Source organism: Papilio polytes, unplaced genomic scaffold (genome assembly GCF_000836215.1).
Source record: "Papilio polytes unplaced genomic scaffold, Ppol_1.0 DF821400.1, whole genome shotgun sequence".
Taxonomy (NCBI): domain Eukaryota; kingdom Metazoa; phylum Arthropoda; class Insecta; order Lepidoptera; family Papilionidae; genus Papilio; species Papilio polytes.
Window position 1 is genome coordinate 5,089,684 of NW_013527804.1, and position 7,952 is coordinate 5,097,635.

At 33.5% G+C, this 7,952-nt stretch overlaps 1 protein-coding gene across 1 annotated transcript in view; it reads right to left on the reverse strand.

The window, feature by feature from the left end:
- The window catches only part of LOC106108725 (connectin-like), an 86,803-nt gene extending 81,470 nt beyond the window's left edge, over positions 1-5,333 (reverse strand). Inside the window, exon 1 of the mRNA XM_013289986.1 lies at positions 5,135-5,333. The gene's annotated coding sequence lies outside the window, so the exon portion shown is untranslated. The remainder of the gene's footprint in view (positions 1-5,134) is intronic.
- Positions 5,334-7,952: the final 2,619 nt, after the last annotated feature.

Here is a 7,952-nt window from a genome sequence, read left to right on the forward strand (position 1 = left end):
CCGTGAGGAACGGCGGGGGGGTGGGCTCGAACCACACTCAGCCTGAGGGATAACACAATTTAGACGCGATGTTATACCATTAAATTAATCCTCGGATATACGAGCGTCGATAACAAATTTCTACTACTTTAATTCCTCTACACAGCATACATACATTTATAACTTAAGTAATATTTTTTATTTCTTAGGTAAATCTATGAATAGTTTACCCTAAAAACGTAGTTAAATAGTTATCATCAACTTGCCCTTGTCCCTATGAAGAGTCGGTATAGCATTTGCTGCTCTTGCATACATCTCTATCGGCCTTCATATTTGAATCCTCTCCCTTAAGTATATCTTCTTTCATATAATCCATCTATTCCGTCTTTCTTCCTTTGTAGTCACATTAAATCTTAACATTTTCTTCTTTGTGTCCTTATTGAATATATTGCATCTATCTAAATACTAGCTTTCGCTCGGGACTCCGTTCGCGTGAGATTAAAAAATACAAAAGCTAGTAGCCTATAATCTTCCAGACTATCCTCTACATCTATACCAAATTTCATCGAGATCCGTGCAGCCGTTTAGGCTACAAACTCTAACAAACATCCATCCATCAATCCATCCATCCATCTAAACTTTCGCATTTATAATATTAGTAAGAAGTAAGATTACATAGTTGCTGAAATATGATTTAATTATTAAATTGATTTAACGCAATGTCTCTCATAACAATGCAACTCCACAGTGAAATCCAAAATTAGTAGTGGCAACTAAATTTCCAACAAGTTACAATTCAATTGGTTATACGAATTCAATAATCGTGGAAACAGACAACTTTCACGGAAACTCTGATGTGGATTTACTAAACATGTAATAATACTAATAGAAATTACCTACTAATTTTAGTCAAAAATAACTACTACTAATAATGAACATTATTAACGTACTCAGTGCTTTTAGAACCATTCGCGTAAGTTGACCACATATTTTTTGTTGTTGACAATTTTTAGTTTAATAAATACAAAAACGACCGCGATGCCCACATTTAAAGACGGAGGGGACGCCTAGAAAGAGTACATTTCCTTTGTCTATGCGCCCTATCCCACGCCTACCTTCCCCTACCATCCGATTCATGTATGAAAGAGAGTAAAATGATAAAACGACTAAATTTAGGCGTTCACGCACACTCATCAAGTTTTACGCGGAATTGCTTCCACTTCACACCTGTATAGTATTACATCGAGCCGGGTCATTCGCTCAAAGATGTTTCAGTAGGCTCTACCACTGTTAAAACCACTAATAAAATAGTAAATATGAAGAATACTTTAAAAACTATGTTATAACAAATACATCCTTGCATTGTAAATAACACCGCACTGAGCCAACTACAAATAAATTTATTACCAGGATTACACAACTTGTGCTCATAAAATTTCTCGTTACAATTCGCTGTAAAGTGCTCCGCGTTTTTTAAAACCACGCCACGAATAGAAACGAATGCACGTTAACTTCAATAAATATTTATTGTTACTCGATACTAGCAACGGGAATATTCTAACTTTGGATATCGAAATTAGAAATAAATAACAAAAATACTTTATACAAATAATATAAAACTAATATAATAAAGCACACATTACTTTGTGGCTTAACATATCAGCAATCACAATATAGTTTTGAAGAAACACTTCTTTAATCAAAAGTTATATACTTACGACACGCTTTAACCAATACATTTTCACGCTATCATATTTAAAAATAATGCGGGAAAGGGACCATAAAATACAAGCTGCCAACATTAAGGAAGCAAGATTTTTTTGGTAACGGTAATTTAGAAATTTGCAATTGAGAATTTGACAAATGTAAACAAAAAAATAAAGTTTTTATAATTCCACGCGGCTGAAGCTGCACGGGATCAGCTAGTAATTATAATTAATCATGTCTATTCTATCTAAAACTGTAAATTCTGACCAATACTATCATTTGTTTGATAATATGTGCGGATTAAAGTACAGATATCAAAACATAAACTGCTATTAATATGGAAACCACGATCATAATAGTTATTAAATTTGGACAACACGTGTGTACTGTACTCTACTGTAACTCCTCCCTTATAATGGAGGTTTCAAAAGTTGTACGTCAGCTTGGTACATAATATTCACTTCGGGACCCAAAAGTTTAAATTCACACACTAGAGTGAAACTAACAGAGCGAGAAAATTGATGAAAAGTTGTTTTTCGTTACGAAATCCATTCAAATGACTTCAATGTTTGAAAATTGTAAACCTGAGTTTATACTGTCCTCAATTTTTTTTAAAAACAAAAGTTATGTAATTTTGATTTGATATTTAGCTAATGGAAACGTAACTTTACTAACATTATAAAGTTTATTCGGATAGATGGATATTTGTTAGAGTTTGTCGCTTAAACGGCTGAACGGATCTAGATAAAACTTGGCATAGAGGATAGCCTGGAAGAGCACATAGGCTACTTATTTTTGTTTTTTTTATCCACGCAAATGGTGTCAATATTAGACTAGTCGAAGCTAGGCGAAATCTAGTTATTTAATAAATTTAATATAAGACATTTTAACAGACAGCTATCGATATCTGACTAATATTAAATTTTTCATCTCCAAAGGTGCGCGTTCTAAGAATGATTTATCTTTTTAAATTTCATATTTACATATTGAGAACATGAATTTTATTGACGTCATAAATTATACGTTGAATTTTATCGTTGAATATTTATAATCGTACAATAATATCGAATTCAATATCATTTTATAGATCTTCATTATTTTTCCTTATTTTATTACTAAGACGTTAATACTAGTAGCACTAGAGCATGGCCACCGAGGGGGTTTTTATAGGTATAACCCTACATAACCATGTCTTAACCCGAGGACAAGGTCCAGAAATACGCTGTTTATTAATGGTTCTTAAACATTAGTAGTAAAAACGTGTAGCCTATGTTACTCACGGATGTTACCTTTCTAATAGTGAAAGATTTTTTTTTAAATGTTCATTACCTAAACTAACGTTTTAAAGATAAAAGATTTGCATTATTGTTGAGATTTCCCGCGCGAAAAAAGAGGTATAATTTATAGGTTGGAAATAAAGCTGAATAAAGGGTCATTTATTGGAACCATTAATCGCATTATATTAAAAAACAATAAAGTTACTAAAACTTAATTAAGATTATAAAATCTCTCGCCTTATTACAGAAAATATGAAACTAATTCTTTGCTTATGTTAGAACGTGATGTGACAAAGGCGATTGCAGCACACCCAAGCCAAGATACAGGCTCAAAACTGTGAATTTCTAAAAACCTCTAGTTCTCCTAAATCTAAATAAATTTACCTTAGGTATATTTTTCCAGTTTCTGTTGTTCAAAAGTACTTTATCTTAATACGTAACGTTAGATTAAGTGTACTCAGAGTAATTTATATGTAAAGAAGCTTCCAAAAACGTCGTTATAAATAAAACGGGATGCAAGTTGTAACGGCATTGGATCTTTAACAGCCCCTTAGAGACCTCGCGTTGTTTTTTAAATTGTCGGCCTAAATAACCTAATGTCTGGAGTGAATACTTTCAGAGAAATTTATAGCTACGCACAGTATTTCCTATATAGTCCTTTCCCTTTTAAATCTTTTTCTTATAAGAGGAAGATGGGAAGGAAATGTGGATTTGACGGTGCAGGAGACGCATAGGAAGGGGAAATATCCTCTTTGTGTGCGTATAACCCTCCGTCGATTAAGGGTAGGCAGCGGTCGCTACGCCAGTTTGGCTAATTCAGGTGGCCGCTTGCTCCTTTGCTACCTTATGACATAAAAAATGTGTTTTTTGATTTTTGCATGTATTTGATTCATGCAAAAACTACTGGGTCGATGTAAAAAAAAATCTTATACTATTAAAGAGCAAAGTTAGTATTTGATAATATTTATGATTTTATTATCGAGATGTATTTCAGGCATTTTTCCCGTTGGTCCAACCGATCTACCCAACAAACGGCTCAATGGAAAACACAGACTTCGGTAACGTATCTGTCCACACACTGAGATTAAATTCGATAAACATTAAATATGAATATCTGCATTAACACGTCCGATGTATGGACGTGGCTTGTTAATAAACAGATATCAGATTGTAAAACCATTCCAGAATAATGTTAATACTTTATTTCAAACAAATTGCGTATATATTGGTACTTTGAAGAAACAAAAGAGACGAAAATGAATCTATGCAACTACGAGTTCGTAAACATGATCGTAGACCTTATCGTAGATGTAGTTGTAGAAGTGAGTGTGGAATATTGTCGTAGACATGTCCGTAGATGTAACCGTAGACGTTTTGTTTTATCATTGAAGGCCGTGTTCATATCTCGACGTTTTAAATCTTTCTTTTAAATTTAGCTTGTTATAACTGCGACAATATTTATATCTGCTGTCATCAAACATTTTTCGATTTATTTTATCTTTATAATGCGATAACGTCAATAACAATGATATCTTTATTACATCAATTCGTAACACAAAATGACGCAGAAATGAACTTTAAAGTTCTATAAGTTTTAGTATATATTGTCAAGTTATAAAATACTAGCTTTCGCCCGCGACTCCGTTCGCGTGGAATTAAAAAAAAACAATAGTGAATAGCCTATGTGTTCTTCCAGGCTATCCTCTACATCTACACCAAATTTCATCCAAATCCTTTCAGTCGTTTAGGCTACAAACTCTAACAAAAATACATCTATCCATCCATGTAAACTTTCACATTTACAACATTAGTGTGAAATATGATGGTTGTAAAATAAACATGATGAAGCAATAAGTGACTTCCAAATTACTCTAAATTCGATTTATAGAAAAGGGGGACTGATAGCTCGGAGCATATTTTGATGGCCTTCTCTAACAAAATTTACTTCGTACATATTAAATCCTAAATTGAATATGCAGACATATCTCACCTTGTTACACTAATTTAGTGTTATTGGATCTCTATCACGCTTCGTATTAAAATTAATACATGAGAATATTGTTTTTTTAAACAGATCGTTTCACGTTCGTATAATAATCAATTTTTAGATGAATGATATCGCTAGCGCACCGATACCGTAATAACAATAGCGTAATAACGAAAAGCCAAACCGTGCAGACCGCTGCAGCTACGTGCAACGGCCAAACAGCAAACCGGTCCAACAGCAGAACTCAGCGCCGGCGCGGAGCGGCGGTGACGCGGAGTCTCGGTGACGGCGAGGAGCACTCGGATCTCCAGAAGGAAGACGCACGACGGCGCGCAGGATTTCGCGGCTGGCGCAGAGGCGGCAGCTGAAATAGTCGGCATATAATATTAACGTAACAGATATTTATATTTCTCCCGTTTGTTTTAGTTACAAAAGAACTTAGACATAAAATTCAGGAAAGCGACTTCGTAATAAAGTAAACAGACAATATAAGCATTAAATTACAAGTTACTTAAAATCATTGCAGATGAAGTAGGTAGCTATAAAAAAGTTACGTAATTATTTCGTCCGAATGCCACATTAAATATTTATGTTTTTTGTATGTGTAAGTGTAGAAATGAGTGCAAATTTGAATTAACCTGCAATTAGCAAAGAGAGGCAAATTAAACTCGAAATTAAAAAAAAATTACGCATGTGGGTAATTAAAATAAAATGTCACTTCCTTTGTCGAGCTCCTATGCAGCAGGGAAGTAGTCCTCTTCTGCAACGACTTCTGTGCAGCGGCCGCAGGCAGGAGAAGCAACCACCAGCAGTGTCGTCGGGTACGAGTAGACATGAAAAAAAAAAACTTCTTGACGATTAATTTTCAAATTAAATGGTAGATCACTTCGGGGTCACCAAAGTTTTTAGCGTAAATAAAATTGCGTTTTTCCTTTTGTACTGGAACCATCTTCACTTTAAACAAATCGTTAACACGTTCGTACAATAATCGATTATTAGCTGAATGACGTCGCGAGCGCACCGATGTCGATTAGTCTCCGCTCCCCCGCGCGTCCTTCACCTCGTCGTCCCCAAAGTCGCCATATACGTCATTAACAATACTATATTGTTGCGATTCATTTATTTACAGTTATCTACGAGTGTTATGAATCTATAATTAAATGAATTTATTGTAACAGAAGCGGTTTTTTTAATTATATTACTTCAAAATTAAGGTATTTTTAATTACAGTGCCATCTATAGGCATATACTTGAAATATCAACTTATTGCGTTCCGAAAATTATTCAAATATGACAATAGATGGCGTTGTATCGAATCAAGCTTTACAACCTATTAACTTTTCAAAGTATTATACATGCATTGTTTTCTAAATAAAATAGTTAAAGCGAAACATGGTAATTACGCGTCCAAAATTCTTACGATTGTTTTAATTAGAGAGAATTTCCTTTTAGTACAATTTAAATTTAGCCAAGAATAAAGTTAATTTAAGACAGGTATTTTACATTTAAAAATATCACAAATACGAAAAATTCTATTCGCATTTATTCGCATTTTATATGTAGAGCTCGGTCGACTTATATGTCGACAGGTCATGCGTGAACGAGACTCTTCAAGCAAATTAAAACGTCATTTTCACAATCATCCAGAGGAAAAGTATTGCAATACACCAGGCAATATGTGAAAAAAAAATCTAAATCATAGAAAACTTATAGCATTTTCTTTGCCCCATTTTCATAAAACAAAAATTACATAGAAAATGTATTTAATCTATACATATACTTATCTAAACTATTATAATAAAGCGTAAACACACACTTCTTTGTTGCCTAAGATCTCAGCAATTACAGCATGTTTTTGAATTATTATTTTTTTGATAGAAAGTCCTCCACTTACGTCACGCTTTAGGCAATATATTTTCACGCCATTAAACTTAGGGGGAAAATATTTTGGATAAAATCCCTAATGTGGGAAAAAGACCATACGTTGCTGCCAACATCAAGGAAACAAGATTGCCATAGTAAGGTAATTGGTATTTTGACATTTGCAATTGAATTTAACACATGTAAACAATAAAATTAAAATGTTCATAATTTTATGCGAATGAAGTCGCACGGGAGTAGTCAAATAAAGTGTGATATACCGGACTACCCACTAAACCCTGCGATTTTCTCATTCGCAAAGTATGATAGACATAAGGTGCCACGGACATGTGGTCGGTACAAAACGTAAAGTTATTTTTTACTTTTAGTGTTGCTAGAGGTAAATAATATTCATGATTATTGTTATTAAAAAAATGAACATCTAAACCTGATATTGTTAAAGATTAACATTTTTCAATACGTAAGGATTTTCTCATGTTACTCAAAACACAGAATTGAAATTTTAATTTAAAGGCAAATAAAGGCAAAAAGCAAGGATACTTAAGAACTTATAAATAAGACAGGTCGATGCGGGATTTCATTAAACATGTACGACGGACATGCATATTCAGTTAACTGGACCTTGTCTTGGAAAGATTTTACTTTAAGTAAGTGTATTTCGTTTGCGTACACACTTAGGGTGAAATTGCGGTCATTCGAACGTACCGTGCAAATGGTGCGTCTAATTTAGTTATTTATTAAGGGACTAAAGTGGCAATTTGTGTTTTCATATTTGTTTTAATTAAACGAAGTACAATGTTCTCAGTACATTAGTGGTTTTTACAATTGAAAAACCTTACTTTGAATGCTTTTTCACACCCAGCTTGCATGAAAATTTGTGATAAATTGTACCGACATCGACAAAATTTAGGAGCTTAACAAGTCATATACAAATTGTTACTCAAAATGCTTTTATGGATCCTGAAGCACATCCTCAGTGTTGATTTGTCTCAATAAAATATACTTAAAGTCCAATATTAATGTTAAAGAATATAATTACAGTGGTAGAGCCCATTTTTGACCGACTTCCCAAAAGAAGGAGGTATTCAATTCGTCGGTATATTTTTTTTTTTTTTTTTTTT